General features: G+C 41.2%; 20 non-coding genes across 20 annotated transcripts; all 20 read left to right on the top strand.

Moving 5' to 3' along the window:
• The first annotated feature begins 709 nt into the window (after positions 1–709).
• Positions 710–782, top strand: trnav-uac (transfer RNA valine (anticodon UAC)). Its single transcript has one exon. It is a non-coding gene; the product is annotated as a tRNA-Val (tRNA).
• A 711-nt stretch (positions 783–1,493) lies between these two features.
• Positions 1,494–1,566, top strand: trnav-uac (transfer RNA valine (anticodon UAC)). Its single transcript has one exon. It is a non-coding gene; the product is annotated as a tRNA-Val (tRNA).
• A 1,117-nt stretch (positions 1,567–2,683) lies between these two features.
• trnav-aac (transfer RNA valine (anticodon AAC)) lies at positions 2,684–2,756 on the top strand. Its single transcript has one exon. It is a non-coding gene; the product is annotated as a tRNA-Val (tRNA).
• A 373-nt stretch (positions 2,757–3,129) lies between these two features.
• trnav-uac (transfer RNA valine (anticodon UAC)) lies at positions 3,130–3,202 on the top strand. The gene has a single exon. It is a non-coding gene; the product is annotated as a tRNA-Val (tRNA).
• A 711-nt stretch (positions 3,203–3,913) lies between these two features.
• trnav-uac (transfer RNA valine (anticodon UAC)) lies at positions 3,914–3,986 on the top strand. The gene has a single exon. It is a non-coding gene; the product is annotated as a tRNA-Val (tRNA).
• A 1,574-nt stretch (positions 3,987–5,560) lies between these two features.
• trnav-aac (transfer RNA valine (anticodon AAC)) lies at positions 5,561–5,633 on the top strand. Its single transcript has one exon. It is a non-coding gene; the product is annotated as a tRNA-Val (tRNA).
• Positions 5,634–6,006: 373 nt separating this feature from the next.
• On the top strand, positions 6,007–6,079 carry trnav-uac (transfer RNA valine (anticodon UAC)). Its single transcript has one exon. It is a non-coding gene; the product is annotated as a tRNA-Val (tRNA).
• Positions 6,080–6,790: 711 nt separating this feature from the next.
• trnav-uac (transfer RNA valine (anticodon UAC)) lies at positions 6,791–6,863 on the top strand. Its single transcript has one exon. It is a non-coding gene; the product is annotated as a tRNA-Val (tRNA).
• Positions 6,864–7,119: 256 nt separating this feature from the next.
• trnav-uac (transfer RNA valine (anticodon UAC)) lies at positions 7,120–7,192 on the top strand. Its single transcript has one exon. It is a non-coding gene; the product is annotated as a tRNA-Val (tRNA).
• Positions 7,193–8,158: 966 nt separating this feature from the next.
• trnav-uac (transfer RNA valine (anticodon UAC)) lies at positions 8,159–8,231 on the top strand. The gene has a single exon. It is a non-coding gene; the product is annotated as a tRNA-Val (tRNA).
• A 711-nt stretch (positions 8,232–8,942) lies between these two features.
• trnav-uac (transfer RNA valine (anticodon UAC)) lies at positions 8,943–9,015 on the top strand. Its single transcript has one exon. It is a non-coding gene; the product is annotated as a tRNA-Val (tRNA).
• Positions 9,016–10,132: 1,117 nt separating this feature from the next.
• On the top strand, positions 10,133–10,205 carry trnav-aac (transfer RNA valine (anticodon AAC)). Its single transcript has one exon. It is a non-coding gene; the product is annotated as a tRNA-Val (tRNA).
• A 373-nt stretch (positions 10,206–10,578) lies between these two features.
• Positions 10,579–10,651, top strand: trnav-uac (transfer RNA valine (anticodon UAC)). Its single transcript has one exon. It is a non-coding gene; the product is annotated as a tRNA-Val (tRNA).
• Positions 10,652–11,362: 711 nt separating this feature from the next.
• Positions 11,363–11,435, top strand: trnav-uac (transfer RNA valine (anticodon UAC)). Its single transcript has one exon. It is a non-coding gene; the product is annotated as a tRNA-Val (tRNA).
• Positions 11,436–13,009: 1,574 nt separating this feature from the next.
• trnav-aac (transfer RNA valine (anticodon AAC)) lies at positions 13,010–13,082 on the top strand. Its single transcript has one exon. It is a non-coding gene; the product is annotated as a tRNA-Val (tRNA).
• Positions 13,083–13,455: 373 nt separating this feature from the next.
• trnav-uac (transfer RNA valine (anticodon UAC)) lies at positions 13,456–13,528 on the top strand. Its single transcript has one exon. It is a non-coding gene; the product is annotated as a tRNA-Val (tRNA).
• Positions 13,529–14,239: 711 nt separating this feature from the next.
• trnav-uac (transfer RNA valine (anticodon UAC)) lies at positions 14,240–14,312 on the top strand. Its single transcript has one exon. It is a non-coding gene; the product is annotated as a tRNA-Val (tRNA).
• A 256-nt stretch (positions 14,313–14,568) lies between these two features.
• On the top strand, positions 14,569–14,641 carry trnav-uac (transfer RNA valine (anticodon UAC)). The gene has a single exon. It is a non-coding gene; the product is annotated as a tRNA-Val (tRNA).
• A 637-nt stretch (positions 14,642–15,278) lies between these two features.
• On the top strand, positions 15,279–15,351 carry trnav-uac (transfer RNA valine (anticodon UAC)). Its single transcript has one exon. It is a non-coding gene; the product is annotated as a tRNA-Val (tRNA).
• A 711-nt stretch (positions 15,352–16,062) lies between these two features.
• trnav-uac (transfer RNA valine (anticodon UAC)) lies at positions 16,063–16,135 on the top strand. Its single transcript has one exon. It is a non-coding gene; the product is annotated as a tRNA-Val (tRNA).
• Positions 16,136–16,889: the final 754 nt, after the last annotated feature.

Raw genomic sequence — 16,889 nt, 5'->3', positions numbered from 1 at the left:
TTTCTGTAGTGTAGTGGATATCACGTTTGCTTTACACGCAAAAGGTCCTCGGTTCGAAACCGAGCAGAAACATAGTCTGCTTTAAGCCATAGAGTGGAATATAATGACAAGGTAACCAAACCTTTAAGCATTCAATGCACGGTTTCGTAGACAAGGCTTAAGACTAGTCCCAGACTAAGATGATTGTTTGAGATTCCTTAACTGAAAAATCTTGCCCTGAAACACCTTAAAATTTGTGACTGGCAAATTTATGCCAAATTCAGAGTTTCTGTAGTGTAGTGGTTATCACGTTCGCCTAACACGCGAAAGGTCCTCGTTTCGAAACCGAGAAGAAACATAGTCTGTTTTAAGCCATAGAGTGGAATACAATGACAAGGTAACCAAACCTTTAAACATTCAATGCACGGTTTTGTAGACAGTCGAAATTCAGCCTCTATTATGTTACAAGCTATGTTCTTTTAGTGACTGTCGCATTCTCCTGACGTGAAAGGTCCCTAGTCGAAACCGAGCAGAAACATAGTCTGCTTTAAGCCATAGAGTGGAATATAATGACAAGGTAACCAAACCTTTAAGCATTCAATGCACGGTTTCGTAGACAAGGTTTAAGACTAGTCCCAGACTAAGATGATTGTTTGAGATTCCTTAACTGAAAAATCTTGCCCTGAAACACCTTAAAATTTGTGACTGGCAAATTTATGCCAATTTCAGAGTTTCTGTAGTGTAGTGGTTATCACGTTTGCTTTACACGCAAAAGGTCCTCGGTTCGAAACCGAGCAGAAACATAGTCTGCTTTGTGCCATAGAGTGGAATATAATGACAAGGTAACCAAACCTTTAAGCATTCAATGCACGGTTTCGTAGACAAGGCTTAAGACTAGTCCCAGACTAAGATGAGTGTTTGAGATTTCTTAACTGAAAAATCTTGCCCAGAAACACCTTAAAATTTGTGACTGGCAAATTTATGCGAAATTCAGAGTTTCTGTAGCGTATTGGTTATCACGTTCGCCTAACACGCGAAGGGTCCTCGGTTCGAGACCGAGCAGAAACAGTTTTCAGGTTTTGGCGTCAACCAGAGCAAATTCCATCGGTGTAAAACGTAGCTGCACTGCGTATCGGCCTGATTGAAAGCTTTTTGGGATTGTCAAATTCAGCCTCTATTATGTCACGTACTATGTTCTTTTAATGACTGTCGCATTCTCCTGACGTGAAAGGTCCCTAGTCGAAACCGAGCAGAATAATCGCCTTCTTTAAGTCATATGGTTAAACGTAATTACAAGCTAAACAAAATTTAAAGCATTTAATGCCAAGTTTTGTAGACAAGGCTTAAGACTAGTCCCAGACTAAGATGAATGTTCGAGATGTCTTACCTGAATAAACTTGACCTGGAATACCTTCAAATTTGTGACTGGCAAGTTTCTTGCCAAAGTCAGACAATAGTTGCGTGGTCTGTTTTAAACCAGCGCCAGGTTGACGACGTACGCAGGAATTGTCCACGTTTCTGTAGTGTAGTGGTTATCACGTTTGCTTTACACGCAAAAGGTCCTCGGTTCGAAACCGAGCAGAAACATAGTCTGCTTTAAGCCATAGAGTGGAATATAATGACAAGGTAACCAAACCTTTAAGCATTCAATGCACGGTTTCGTAGACAAGGCTTAAGACTAGTCCCATACTAAGATGAATGTTCGAGATATCTTACCTGAATAAACTTGACCTGGAATACCTTCAAATTTGTGACTGGCAAGTTTCTTGCCAAAGTCAGACAATACTTGCGTGGTCTGTTTTAAACCAGCGCCAGTTTGACGACGTACGCAGGAATTGTCCACGTTTCTGTAGTTTAGTGGTTATCACGTTTGCTTTACACGCAAAAGGTCCTCGGTTCGAAACCGAGCAGAAACATAGTCTGCTTTAAGCCATAGAGTGGAATATAATGACAAGGTAACCAAACCTTTAAGCATTCAATGCACGGTTTCGTAGACAAGGCTTAAGACTAGTCCCAGACTAAGATGATTGTTTGAGATTCCTTAACTGAAAAATCTTGCCCTGAAACACCTTAAAATTTGTGACTGGCAAATTTATGCCAATTTCAGAGTTTCTGTAGTGTAGTGGTTATCACGTTCGCCTAACACGCGAAAGGTCCTCGTTTCGAAACCGAGCAGAAACATAGTCTGTTTTAAGCCATAGAGTGGAATATAATGACAAGGTAACCAAACCTTTAAGCATTCAATGCACGGTTTTGTAGACTGTCGAAATTCAGCCTCTATTATGTCACGTACTATGTTCTTTTAGTGACTGTCGCATTCCCCTGACGCATTGCACCTTCAAATTTGTGACTGGCAAGTTTCTTGCCAAAGTCAGACAATGCTTGGGTGGTCTGTTTTAAACCAGCGCCAGTTTGACGACGTACGCAGGAATTGTCCACGTTTCTGTAGTGTAGTGGTTATCACGTTTGCTTCACACGCAAAAGGTCCTCGGTTCGAAACCGAGCAGAAACATAGTCTGCTTTAAGCCATAGAGTGGAATATAATGACAAGGTAACCAAACCTTTAAGCATTCAATGCACGGTTTCGTAGACAAGGCTTAAGACTAGTCCCAGACTAAGATGAGTGTTTGAGATTTCTTAACTGAAAAATCTTGCCCTGAAACACCTTAAAATTTGTGACTGGCAAATTTATGCCAAATTCAGAGTTTCTGTAGTGTAGTGGTTATCACGTTCGCCTAACACGCGAAAGGTCCTCGGTTCGAAACCGAGCAGAAACATAGTCTGTTTTAAGCCATAGAGTGGAATATAATGACAAGGTAACCAAACCTTTAAGCATTCAATGAACGGTTTTTATAGACAGTCGAAATTCAGCCTCTATTATGTTACAAGCTATGTTCTTTTAGTGACTGTCGCATTCTCCTGACGTGAAAGGTCCCTAGTCGAAACCGAGCAGAAACATAGTCTGCTTTAAGCCATAGAGTGGAATATAATGACAAGGTAACCAAACCTTTAAGCATTCAATGCACGGTTTCGTAGACAAGGCTTAAGACTAGTCCCAGACTAAGATGATTGTTTGAGATTCCTTAACTGAAAAATCTTGCCATGAAACACCTTAAAATTTGTTACTGGCAAATTTATGCGAAATTCAGAGTTTCTGTAGTGTAGTGGTTATCACGTTTGCTTTACACGCAAAAGGTCCTCGGTTCGAAACCGAGCAGAAACATAGTCTGCTTTGTGCCATAGAGTGGAATATAATGACAAGGTAACCAAACCTTTAAGCATTCAATGCACGGTTTCGTAGACAAGGCTTAAGACTAGTCCCAAACTAAGATGAGTGTTTGAGATTTCTTAACTGAAAAATCTTGCCCTGAAACACCTTAAAATTTGTGACTGGCAAATTTATGCGAAATTCAGAGTTTCTGTAGCGTATTGGTTATCACGTTCGCCTAACACGCGAATGGTCCTCGGTTCGAGACCGAGCAGAAACAGTTTTCAGGTTTTGGCGTCAACCAGAGCAAATGCCATCGGTGTAAAACGTAGCTGCACTGCGTATCGGCCTGATTGAAAGCTTTTTGGGATTGTCAAATTCAGCCTCTATTATGTCACGTACTATGTTCTTTTAATGACTGTCGCATTCTCCTGACGTGAAAGGTCCCTAGTCGAAACCGAGCAGAATAATCGCCTTCTGTAAGTCATATGGTTAAACGTAATTACAAGCTAAACAAAACTTTAAGCATTCAATGCACGGTTTCGTAGACAAGGCTTAAGACTAGTCCCATACTAAGATGAATGTTCGAGATGTCTTACCTGAATAAACTTGACCTGGAATACCTTCAAATTTGTGACTGGCAAGTTTCTTGCCAAAGTCAGACAATAGTTGCGTGGTCTGTTTTAAACCAGCGCCAGGTTGACGACGTACGCAGGAATTGTCCACGTTTCTGTAGTGTAGTGGTTATCACGTTTGCTTTACACGCAAAAGGTCCTCGGTTCGAAACCGAGCAGAAACATAGTCTGCTTTAAGCCATAGAGTGGAATATAATGACAAGGTAACCAAACCTTTAAGCATTCAATGCACGGTTTCGTAGACAAGGCTTAAGACTAGTCCCAGACTAAGATGATTGTTTGAGATTCCTTAACTGAAAAATCTTGCCCTGAAACACCTTAAAATTTGTGACTGGCAAATTTATGCCAATTTCAGAGTTTCTGTAGTGTAGTGGTTATCACGTTCGCCTAACACGCGAAAGGTCCTCGTTTCGAAACCGAGCAGAAACATAGTCTGTTTTAAGCCATAGAGTGGAATACAATGACAAGGTAACCAAACCTTTAAACATTCAATGCACGGTTTTGTAGACTGTCGAAATTCAGCCTCTATTATGTCACGTACTATGTTCTTTTAGTGACTGTCGAATTCTCCTGACGTGAAAGGTCCCTAGTCGAAACCGAGCAGAAACATAGTCTGTTTTAAGCCATAGAGTGGAATATAATGACAAGGTAACCAAACCTTTAAGCATTCAATGCACGGTTTTGTAGACTGTCGAAATTCAGCCTCTATTATGTCACGTACTATGTTCTTTTAGTGACTGTCGCATTCCCCTGACGCATTGCACCTTCAAATTTGTGACTGGCAAGTTTCTTGCCAAAGTCAGACAATGCTTGGGTGGTCTGTTTTAAACCAGCGCCAGTTTGACGACGTACGCAGGAATTGTCCACGTTTCTGTAGTGTAGTGGTTATCACGTTTGCTTCACACGCAAAAGGTCCTCGGTTCGAAACCGAGCAGAAACATAGTGTGCTTTAAGCCATAGAGAGCAATATAATGACAAGGTAACCAAACCTTTAAGCATTCAATGCACGGTTTCGTAGACAAGGCTTAAGACTAGTCCCAGACTAAGATGATTGTTTGAGATTCCTTAACTGAAAAATCTTGCCCTGAAACACCTTAAAATTTGTTACTGGCAAATTTATGCGAAATTCAGAGTTTCTGTAGTGTATTGGTTATCACGTTCGCCTAACACGCGAAAGGTCCTCGGTTCGAGACCGAGCAGAAACAGTTTTCAGGTTTTGGCGTCAACCAGAGCAAATGCCATCAGTGTAAAACGTAGCTGCAATGCGTATCGGCCTGATTGAAAGCTTTTTGGGATTGTCAAATTCAGCCTCTATTATGTCACGTACTATGTTCTTTTAGTGACTGTCGCATTCCCCTGACGCATTGCACCTTCAAATTTGTGACTGGCAAGTTTCTTGCCAAAGTCAGACAATGCTTGGGTGGTCTGTTTTAAACCAGCGCCAGTTTGACGACGTACGCAGGAATTGTCCACGTTTCTGTAGTGTAGTGGTTATCACGTTTGCTTCACACGCAAAAGGTCCTCGGTTCGAAACCGAGCAGAAACATAGTCTGCTTTAAGCCATAGAGAGGAATATAATGACAAGGTAACCAAACCTTTAAGCATTCAATGCACGGTTTCGTAGACAAGGCTTAAGACTAGTCCCAGACTAAGATGAGTGTTTGAGATTTCTTAACTGAAAAATCTTGCCCTGAAACACCTTAAAATTTGTGACTGGCAAATTTATGCCAAATTCAGAGTTTCTGTAGTGTAGTGGTTATCACGTTCGCCTAACACGCGAAAGGTCCTCGGTTCGAAACCGAGCAGAAACATAGTCTGTTTTAAGCCATAGAGTGGAATATAATGACAAGGTAACCAAACCTTTAAGCATTCAATGAACGGTGTTTATAGACAGTCGAAATTCAGCCTCTATTATGTTACAAGCTATGTTCTTTTAGTGACTGTCGCATTCTCCTGACGTGAAAGGTCCCTAGTCGAAACCGAGCAGAAACATAGTCTGCTTTAAGCCATAGAGTGGAATATAATGACAAGGTAACCAAACCTTTAAGCATTCAATGCACGGTTTCGTAGACAAGGCTTAAGACTAGTCCCAGACTAAGATGATTGTTTGAGATTCCTTAACTGAAAAATCTTGCCCTGAAACACCTTAAAATTTGTTACTGGCAAATTTATGCGAAATTCAGAGTTTCTGTAGTGTAGTGGTTATCACGTTTGCTTTACACGCAAAAGGTCCTCGGTTCGAAACCGAGCAGAAACATAGTCTGCTTTGTGCCATAGAGTGGAATATAATGACAAGGTAACCAAACCTTTAAGCATTCAATGCACGGTTTCGTAGACAAGGCTTAAGACTAGTCCCAAACTAAGATGAGTGTTTGAGATTTCTTAACTGAAAAATCTTGCCCTGAAACACCTTAAAATTTGTGACTGGCAAATTTATGTGAAATCCAGAGTTTCTGTAGCGTATTGGTTATCACGTTCGCCTAACACGCGAATGGTCCTCGGTTCGAGACCGAGCAGAAACAGTTTTCAGGTTTTGGCGTCAACCAGAGCAAATGCCATCGGTGTAAAACGTAGCTGCACTGCGTATCGGCCTGATTGAAAGCTTTTTGGGATTGTCAAATTCAGCCTCTATTATGTCACGTACTATGTTCTTTTAATGACTGTCGCATTCTCCTGACGTGAAAGGTCCCTAGTCGAAACCGAGCAGAATAATCGCCTTCTGTAAGTCATATGGTTAAACGTAATTACAAGCTAAACAAAACTTTAAGCATTCAATGCCCAGTTTTGTAGACAAGGCTTAAGACTAGTCCCAGACTAAGATGAATGTTCGAGATGTCTTACCTGAATAAACTTGACCTGGAATACCTTCAAATTTGTGACTGGCAAGTTTCTTGCCAAAGTCAGACAATACTTGCGTGGTCTGTTTTAAACCAGCGCCAGGTTGACGACGTACGCAGGAATTGTCCACGTTTCTGTAGTGTAGTGGTTATCACGTTTGCTTTACACGCAAAAGGTCCTCGGTTCGAAACCGAGCAGAAACATAGTCTGCTTTAAGCCATAGAGTGGAATATAATGACAAGGTAACCAAACCTTTAAGCATTCAATGCACGGTTTCGTAGACAAGGCTTAAGACTAGTCCCATACTAAGATGAATGTTCGAGATGTCTTACCTGAATAAACTTGACCTGGAATACCTTCAAATTTGTGACTGGCAAGTTTCTTGCCAAAGTCAGACAATACTTGCGTGGTCTGTTTTAAACCAGCGCCAGTTTGACGACGTACGCAGGAATTGTCCACGTTTCTGTAGTGTAGTGGTTATCACGTTTGCTTTACACGCAAAAGGTCCTCGGTTCGAAACCGAGCAGAAACATAGTCTGCTTTAAGCCATAGAGTGGAATATAATGACAAGGTAACCAAACCTTTAAGCATTCAATGCACGGTTTCGTAGACAAGGCTTAAGACTAGTCCCATACTAAGATGAATGTTCGAGATGTCTTACCTGAATAAACTTGACCTGGAATACCTTCAAATTTGTGACTGGCAAGTTTCTTGCCAAAGTCAGACAATACTTGCGTGGTCTGTTTTAAACCAGCGCCAGTTTGACGACGTACGCAGGAATTGTCCACGTTTCTGTAGTGTAGTGGATATCACGTTTGCTTTACACGCAAAAGGTCCTCGGTTCGAAACCGAGCAGAAACATAGTCTGCTTTAAGCCATAGAGTGGAATATAATGACAAGGTAACCAAACCTTTAAGCATTCAATGCACGGTTTCGTAGACAAGGCTTAAGACTAGTCCCAGACTAAGATGATTGTTTGAGATTCTTTAACTGAAAAATCTTGCCCTGAAACACCTTAAAATTTGTGACTGGCAAATTTATGCCAAATTCAGAGTTTCTGTAGTGTAGTGGTTATCACGTTCGCCTAACACGCGAAAGGTCCTCGTTTCGAAACCGAGAAGAAACATAGTCTGTTTTAAGCCATAGAGTGGAATACAATGACAAGGTAACCAAACCTTTAAACATTCAATGCACGGTTTTGTAGACAGTCGAAATTCAGCCTCTATTATGTTACAAGCTATGTTCTTTTAGTGACTGTCGCATTCTCCTGACGTGAAAGGTCCCTAGTCGAAACCGAGCAGAAACATAGTCTGCTTTAAGCCATAGAGTGGAATATAATGACAAGGTAACCAAACCTTTAAGCATTCAATGCACGGTTTCGTAGACAAGGTTTAAGACTAGTCCCAGACTAAGATGATTGTTTGAGATTCCTTAACTGAAAAATCTTGCCCTGAAACACCTTAAAATTTGTGACTGGCAAATTTATGCCAATTTCAGAGTTTCTGTAGTGTAGTGGTTATCACGTTTGCTTTACACGCAAAAGGTCCTCGGTTCGAAACCGAGCAGAAACATAGTCTGCTTTGTGCCATAGAGTGGAATATAATGACAAGGTAACCAAACCTTTAAGCATTCAATGCACGGTTTCGTAGACAAGGCTTAAGACTAGTCCCAGACTAAGATGAGTGTTTGAGATTTCTTAACTGAAAAATCTTGCCCAGAAACACCTTAAAATTTGTGACTGGCAAATTTATGCGAAATTCAGAGTTTCTGTAGCGTATTGGTTATCACGTTCGCCTAACACGCGAAGGGTCCTCGGTTCGAGACCGAGCAGAAACAGTTTTCAGGTTTTGGCGTCAACCAGAGCAAATTCCATCGGTGTAAAACGTAGCTGCACTGCGTATCGGCCTGATTGAAAGCTTTTTGGGATTGTCAAATTCAGCCTCTATTATGTCACGTACTATGTTCTTTTAATGACTGTCGCATTCTCCTGACGTGAAAGGTCCCTAGTCGAAACCGAGCAGAATAATCGCCTTCTTTAAGTCATATGGTTAAACGTAATTACAAGCTAAACAAAATTTAAAGCATTTAATGCCAAGTTTTGTAGACAAGGCTTAAGACTAGTCCCAGACTAAGATGAATGTTCGAGATGTCTTACCTGAATAAACTTGACCTGGAATACCTTCAAATTTGTGACTGGCAAGTTTCTTGCCAAAGTCAGACAATAGTTGCGTGGTCTGTTTTAAACCAGCGCCAGGTTGACGACGTACGCAGGAATTGTCCACGTTTCTGTAGTGTAGTGGTTATCACGTTTGCTTTACACGCAAAAGGTCCTCGGTTCGAAACCGAGCAGAAACATAGTCTGCTTTAAGCCATAGAGTGGAATATAATGACAAGGTAACCAAACCTTTAAGCATTCAATGCACGGTTTCGTAGACAAGGCTTAAGACTAGTCCCATACTAAGATGAATGTTCGAGATATCTTACCTGAATAAACTTGACCTGGAATACCTTCAAATTTGTGACTGGCAAGTTTCTTGCCAAAGTCAGACAATACTTGCGTGGTCTGTTTTAAACCAGCGCCAGTTTGACGACGTACGCAGGAATTGTCCACGTTTCTGTAGTTTAGTGGTTATCACGTTTGCTTTACACGCAAAAGGTCCTCGGTTCGAAACCGAGCAGAAACATAGTCTGCTTTAAGCCATAGAGTGGAATATAATGACAAGGTAACCAAACCTTTAAGCATTCAATGCACGGTTTCGTAGACAAGGCTTAAGACTAGTCCCAGACTAAGATGATTGTTTGAGATTCCTTAACTGAAAAATCTTGCCCTGAAACACCTTAAAATTTGTGACTGGCAAATTTATGCCAATTTCAGAGTTTCTGTAGTGTAGTGGTTATCACGTTCGCCTAACACGCGAAAGGTCCTCGTTTCGAAACCGAGCAGAAACATAGTCTGTTTTAAGCCATAGAGTGGAATATAATGACAAGGTAACCAAACCTTTAAGCATTCAATGCACGGTTTTGTAGACTGTCGAAATTCAGCCTCTATTATGTCACGTACTATGTTCTTTTAGTGACTGTCGCATTCCCCTGACGCATTGCACCTTCAAATTTGTGACTGGCAAGTTTCTTGCCAAAGTCAGACAATGCTTGGGTGGTCTGTTTTAAACCAGCGCCAGTTTGACGACGTACGCAGGAATTGTCCACGTTTCTGTAGTGTAGTGGTTATCACGTTTGCTTCACACGCAAAAGGTCCTCGGTTCGAAACCGAGCAGAAACATAGTCTGCTTTAAGCCATAGAGTGGAATATAATGACAAGGTAACCAAACCTTTAAGCATTCAATGCACGGTTTCGTAGACAAGGCTTAAGACTAGTCCCAGACTAAGATGAGTGTTTGAGATTTCTTAACTGAAAAATCTTGCCCTGAAACACCTTAAAATTTGTGACTGGCAAATTTATGCCAAATTCAGAGTTTCTGTAGTGTAGTGGTTATCACGTTCGCCTAACACGCGAAAGGTCCTCGGTTCGAAACCGAGCAGAAACATAGTCTGTTTTAAGCCATAGAGTGGAATATAATGACAAGGTAACCAAACCTATAAGCATTCAATGAACGGTTTTTATAGACAGTCGAAATTCAGCCTCTATTATGTTACAAGCTATGTTCTTTTAGTGACTGTCGCATTCTCCTGACGTGAAAGGTCCCTAGTCGAAACCGAGCAGAAACATAGTCTGCTTTAAGCCATAGAGTGGAATATAATGACAAGGTAACCAAACCTTTAAGCATTCAATGCACGGTTTCGTAGACAAGGCTTAAGACTAGTCCCAGACTAAGATGATTGTTTGAGATTCCTTAACTGAAAAATCTTGCCCTGAAACACCTTAAAATTTGTTACTGGCAAATTTATGCGAAATTCAGAGTTTCTGTAGTGTAGTGGTTATCACGTTTGCTTTACACGCAAAAGGTCCTCGGTTCGAAACCGAGCAGAAACATAGTCTGCTTTGTGCCATAGAGTGGAATATAATGACAAGGTAACCAAACCTTTAAGCATTCAATGCACGGTTTCGTAGACAAGGCTTAAGACTAGTCCCAAACTAAGATGAGTGTTTGAGATTTCTTAACTGAAAAATCTTGCCCTGAAACACCTTAAAATTTGTGACTGGCAAATTTATGCGAAATTCAGAGTTTCTGTAGCGTATTGGTTATCACGTTCGCCTAACACGCGAATGGTCCTCGGTTCGAGACCGAGCAGAAACAGTTTTCAGGTTTTGGCGTCAACCAGAGCAAATGCCATCGGTGTAAAACGTAGCTGCACTGCGTATCGGCCTGATTGAAAGCTTTTTGGGATTGTCAAATTCAGCCTCTATTATGTCACGTACTATGTTCTTTTAATGACTGTCGCATTCTCCTGACGTGAAAGGTCCCTAGTCGAAACCGAGCAGAATAATCGCCTTCTGTAAGTCATATGGTTAAACGTAATTACAAGCTAAACAAAACTTTAAGCATTCAATGCACGGTTTCGTAGACAAGGCTTAAGACTAGTCCCATACTAAGATGAATGTTCGAGATGTCTTACCTGAATAAACTTGACCTGGAATACCTTCAAATTTGTGACTGGCAAGTTTCTTGCCAAAGTCAGACAATAGTTGCGTGGTCTGTTTTAAACCAGCGCCAGGTTGACGACGTACGCAGGAATTGTCCACGTTTCTGTAGTGTAGTGGTTATCACGTTTGCTTTACACGCAAAAGGTCCTCGGTTCGAAACCGAGCAGAAACATAGTCTGCTTTAAGCCATAGAGTGGAATATAATGACAAGGTAACCAAACCTTTAAGCATTCAATGCACGGTTTCGTAGACAAGGCTTAAGACTAGTCCCAGACTAAGATGATTGTTTGAGATTCCTTAACTGAAAAATCTTGCCCTGAAACACCTTAAAATTTGTGACTGGCAAATTTATGCCAATTTCAGAGTTTCTGTAGTGTAGTGGTTATCACGTTCGCCTAACACGCGAAAGGTCCTCGTTTCGAAACCGAGCAGAAACATAGTCTGTTTTAAGCCATAGAGTGGAATACAATGACAAGGTAACCAAACCTTTAAACATTCAATGCACGGTTTTGTAGACTGTCGAAATTCAGCCTCTATTATGTCACGTACTATGTTCTTTTAGTGACTGTCGAATTCTCCTGACGTGAAAGGTCCCTAGTCGAAACCGAGCAGAAACATAGTCTGTTTTAAGCCATAGAGTGGAATATAATGACAAGGTAACCAAACCTTTAAGCATTCAATGCACGGTTTTGTAGACTGTCGAAATTCAGCCTCTATTATGTCACGTACTATGTTCTTTTAGTGACTGTCGCATTCCCCTGACGCATTGCACCTTCAAATTTGTGACTGGCAAGTTTCTTGCCAAAGTCAGACAATGCTTGGGTGGTCTGTTTTAAACCAGCGCCAGTTTGACGACGTACGCAGGAATTGTCCACGTTTCTGTAGTGTAGTGGTTATCACGTTTGCTTCACACGCAAAAGGTCCTCGGTTCGAAACCGAGCAGAAACATAGTGTGCTTTAAGCCATAGAGAGCAATATAATGACAAGGTAACCAAACCTTTAAGCATTCAATGCACGGTTTCGTAGACAAGGCTTAAGACTAGTCCCAGACTAAGATGATTGTTTGAGATTCCTTAACTGAAAAATCTTGCCCTGAAACACCTTAAAATTTGTTACTGGCAAATTTATGCGAAATTCAGAGTTTCTGTAGTGTATTGGTTATCACGTTCGCCTAACACGCGAAAGGTCCTCGGTTCGAGACCGAGCAGAAACAGTTTTCAGGTTTTGGCGTCAACCAGAGCAAATGCCATCAGTGTAAAACGTAGCTGCAATGCGTATCGGCCTGATTGAAAGCTTTTTGGGATTGTCAAATTCAGCCTCTATTATGTCACGTACTATGTTCTTTTAGTGACTGTCGCATTCCCCTGACGCATTGCACCTTCAAATTTGTGACTGGCAAGTTTCTTGCCAAAGTCAGACAATGCTTGGGTGGTCTGTTTTAAATCAGCGCCAGTTTGACGACGTACGCAGGAATTGTCCACGTTTCTGTAGTGTAGTGGTTATCACGTTTGCTTCACACACAAAAGGTCCTCGGTTCGAAACCGAGCAGAAACATAGTCTGCTTTAAGCCATAGAGAGGAATATAATGACAAGGTAACCAAACCTTTAAGCATTCAATGCACGGTTTCGTAGACAAGGCTTAAGACTAGTCCCAGACTAAGATGAGTGTTTGAGATTTCTTAACTGAAAAATCTTGCCCTGAAACACCTTAAAATTTGTGACTGGCAAATTTATGCCAAATTCAGAGTTTCTGTAGTGTAGTGGTTATCACGTTCGCCTAACACGCGAAAGGTCCTCGGTTCGAAACCGAGCAGAAACATAGTCTGTTTTAAGCCATAGAGTGGAATATAATGACAAGGTAACCAAACCTTTAAGCATTCAATGAACGGTGTTTATAGACAGTCGAAATTCAGCCTCTATTATGTTACAAGCTATGTTCTTTTAGTGACTGTCGCATTCTCCTGACGTGAAAGGTCCCTAGTCGAAACCGAGCAGAAACATAGTCTGCTTTAAGCCATAGAGTGGAATATAATGACAAGGTAACCAAACCTTTAAGCATTCAATGCACGGTTTCGTAGACAAGGCTTAAGACTAGTCCCAGACTAAGATGATTGTTTGAGATTCCTTAACTGAAAAATCTTGCCCTGAAACACCTTAAAATTTGTTACTGGCAAATTTATGCGAAATTCAGAGTTTCTGTAGTGTAGTGGTTATCACGTTTGCTTTACACGCAAAAGGTCCTCGGTTCGAAACCGAGCAGAAACATAGTCTGCTTTGTGCCATAGAGTGGAATATAATGACAAGGTAACCAAACCTTTAAGCATTCAATGCACGGTTTCGTAGACAAGGCTTAAGACTAGTCCCAAACTAAGATGAGTGTTTGAGATTTCTTAACTGAAAAATCTTGCCCTGAAACACCTTAAAATTTGTGACTGGCAAATTTATGCGAAATTCAGAGTTTCTGTAGCGTATTGGTTATCACGTTCGCCTAACACGCGAATGGTCCTCGGTTCGAGACCGAGCAGAAACAGTTTTCAGGTTTTGGCGTCAACCAGAGCAAATGCCATCGGTGTAAAACGTAGCTGCACTGCGTATCGGCCTGATTGAAAGCTTTTTGGGATTGTCAAATTCAGCCTCTATTATGTCACGTACTATGTTCTTTTAATGACTGTCGCATTCTCCTGACGTGAAAGGTCCCTAGTCGAAACCGAGCAGAATAATCGCCTTCTGTAAGTCATATGGTTAAACGTAATTACAAGCTAAACAAAACTTTAAGCATTCAATGCCCAGTTTTGTAGACAAGGCTTAAGACTAGTCCCAGACTAAGATGAATGTTCGAGATGTCTTACCTGAATAAACTTGACCTGGAATACCTTCAAATTTGTGACTGGCAAGTTTCTTGCCAAAGTCAGACAATAGTTGCGTGGTCTGTTTTAAACCAGCGCCAGTTTGACGACGTACGCAGGAATTGTCCACGTTTCTGTAGTGTAGTGGTTATCACGTTTGCTTTACACGCAAAAGGTCCTCGGTTCGAAACCGAGCAGAAACATAGTCTGCTTTAAGCCATAGAGTGGAATATAATGACAAGGTAACCAAACCTTTAAGCATTCAATGCACGGTTTCGTAGACAAGGCTTAAGACTAGTCCCATACTAAGATGAATGTTCGAGATGTCTTACCTGAATAAACTTGACCTGGAATACCTTCAAATTTGTGACTGGCAAGTTTCTTGCCAAAGTCAGACAATACTTGCGTGGTCTGTTTTAAACCAGCGCCAGTTTGACGACGTACGCAGGAATTGTCCACGTTTCTGTAGTGTAGTGGTTATCACGTTTGCTTTACACGCAAAAGGTCCTCGGTTCGAAACCGAGCAGAAACATAGTCTGCTTTAAGCCATAGAGTGGAATATAATGACAAGGTAACCAAACCTTTAAGCATTCAATGCACGGTTTCGTAGACAAGGCTTAAGACTAGTCCCAGACTAAGATGATTGTTTGAGATTCCTTAACTGAAAAATCTTGCCCTGAAACACCTTAAAATTTGTGACTGGCAAATTTATGCCAATTTCAGAGTTTCTGTAGTGTAGTGGTTATCACGTTCGCCTAACACGCGAAAGGTCCTCGTTTCGAAACCGAGAAGAAACATAGTCTGTTTTAAGCCATAGAGTGGAATACAATGACAAGGTAACCAAACCTTTAAACATTCAATGCACGGTTTTGTAGACAGTCGAAATTCAGCCTCTATTATGTTACAAGCTATGTTCTTTTAGTGACTGTCGCATTCTCCTGACGTGAAAGGTCCCTAGTCGAAACCGAGCAGAAACATAGTCTGCTTTAAGCCATAGAGTGGAATATAATGACAAGGTAACCAAACCTTTAAGCATTCAATGCACTGTTTCGTAGACAAGGTTTAAGACTAGTCCCAGACTAAGATGATTGTTTGAGATTCCTTAACTGAAAAATCTTGCCCTGAAACACCTTAAAATTTGTGACTGGCAAATTTATGCCAATTTCAGAGTTTCTGTAGTGTAGTGGTTATCACGTTTGCTTTACACGCAAAAGGTCCTCGGTTCGAAACCGAGCAGAAACATAGTCTGCTTTGTGCCATAGAGTGGAATATAATGACAAGGTAACCAAACCTTTAAGCATTCAATGCACGGTTTCGTAGACAAGGCTTAAGACTAGTCCCAGACTAAGATGAGTGTTTGAGATTTCTTAACTGAAAAATCTTGCCCAGAAACACCTTAAAATTTGTGACTGGCAAATTTATGCGAAATTCAGAGTTTCTGTAGCGTATTGGTTATCACGTTCGCCTAACACGCGAAGGGTCCTCGGTTCGAGACCGAGCAGAAACAGTTTTCAGGTTTTGGCGTCAACCAGAGCAAATTCCATCGGTGTAAAACGTAGCTGCACTGCGTATCGGCCTGATTGAAAGCTTTTTGGGATTGTCAAATTCAGCCTCTATTATGTCACGTACTATGTTCTTTTAATGACTGTCGCATTTTCCTGACGTGAAAGGTCCCTAGTCGAAACCGAGCAGAATAATCGCCTTCTTTAAGTCATATGGTTAAACGTAATTACAAGCTAAACAAAATTTAAAGCATTTAATGCCAAGTTTTGTAGACAAGGCTTAAGACTAGTCCCAGACTAAGATGAATGTTCGAGATGTCTTACCTGAATAAACTTGACCTGGAATACCTTCAAATTTGTGACTGGCAAGTTTCTTGCCAAAGTCAGACAATAGTTGCGTGGTCTGTTTTAAACCAGCGCCAGGTTGACGACGTACGCAGGAATTGTCCACGTTTCTGTAGTGTAGTGGTTATCACGTTTGCTTTACACGCAAAAGGTCCTCGGTTCGAAACCGAGCAGAAACATAGTCTGCTTTAAGCCATAGAGTGGAATATAATGACAAGGTAACCAAACCTTTAAGCATTCAATGCACGGTTTCGTAGACAAGGCTTAAGACTAGTCCCAGACTAAGATGATTGTTTGAGATTCCTTAACTGAAAAATCTTGCCCTGAAACACCTTAAAATTTGTGACTGGCAAATTTATGCCAATTTCAGAGTTTCTGTAGTGTAGTGGTTATCACGTTCGCCTAACACGCGAAAGGTCCTCGTTTCGAAACCGAGCAGAAACATAGTCTGTTTTAAGCCATAGAGTGGAATACAATGACAAGGTAACCAAACCTTTAAACATTCAATGCACGGTTTTGTAGACTGTCGAAATTCAGCCTCTATTATGTCACGTACTATGTTCTTTTAGTGACTGTCGAATTCTCCTGACGTGAAAGGTCCCTAGTCGAAACCGAGCAGAAACATAGTCTGTTTTAAGCCATAGAGTGGAATATAATGACAAGGTAACCAAACCTTTAAGCATTCAATGCACGGTTTTGTAGACTGTCGAAATTCAGCCTCTATTATGTCACGTACTATGTTCTTTTAGTGACTGTCGCATTCCCCTGACGCATTGCACCTTCAAATTTGTGACTGGCAAGTTTCTTGCCAAAGTCAGACAATGCTTGGGTGGTCTGTTTTAAACCAGCGCCAGTTTGACGACGTACGCAGGAATTGTCCACGTTTCTGTAGTGTAGTGGTTATCACGTTTGCTTCACACGCAAAAGGTCCTC

The sequence above is a fragment of the Triplophysa dalaica genome, chromosome 5 (assembly GCF_015846415.1).
Source record: "Triplophysa dalaica isolate WHDGS20190420 chromosome 5, ASM1584641v1, whole genome shotgun sequence".
In the NCBI taxonomy this organism is placed as follows: Eukaryota; Metazoa; Chordata; class Actinopteri; order Cypriniformes; family Nemacheilidae; genus Triplophysa; species Triplophysa dalaica.
The sequence above is the reverse complement of the archived record's forward strand: the minus strand, read 5'-3'. Positions and strand labels throughout refer to the sequence as shown.